Raw genomic sequence first — 437 nt, 5'->3', positions numbered from 1 at the left:
TAACATGTTAAATTTATTTCCTGTTATAATTCTGTAATGACCCTCTTGGTCATTTCTGTGTCTTGCCTTCTGTGTGTCGTTTAGAGCGTTCCTATAGTGACCCCAAGTTATTTATGACTTGCTGGGACTGACAGTTCGGTCACCTGGTCGTTCGTTTGGTCTTGGTGTGAATTTTTGTGTTTTGGAGCTTATGAACCTTGAACGATCATTTTCGATCAAAAGTTCAAGAAGATGACATCGGAATCCAATTCTGACGATTCCATCAGCTCCGGAAGGGTCATTTTAGGCTAGTAACATGGTCGTCATGACTCCCGAGGTTTTCAGTGTGAGTCGGTGCGATTAGGCGTTTTAGCCTTTGAAATTTAGCATAAGTTTGACTTTGGTCAACATTCTGAGTAAACGCGCTCGGATGAAAATTCCATCAGCGTGGTTAGCTC

Source organism: Solanum stenotomum, unplaced genomic scaffold, assembly GCF_019186545.1.
Source record: "Solanum stenotomum isolate F172 unplaced genomic scaffold, ASM1918654v1 scaffold21326, whole genome shotgun sequence".
NCBI classification, from domain to species: Eukaryota; Viridiplantae; Streptophyta; class Magnoliopsida; order Solanales; family Solanaceae; genus Solanum; species Solanum stenotomum.
This window is presented reverse-complemented; position numbering follows the sequence as displayed.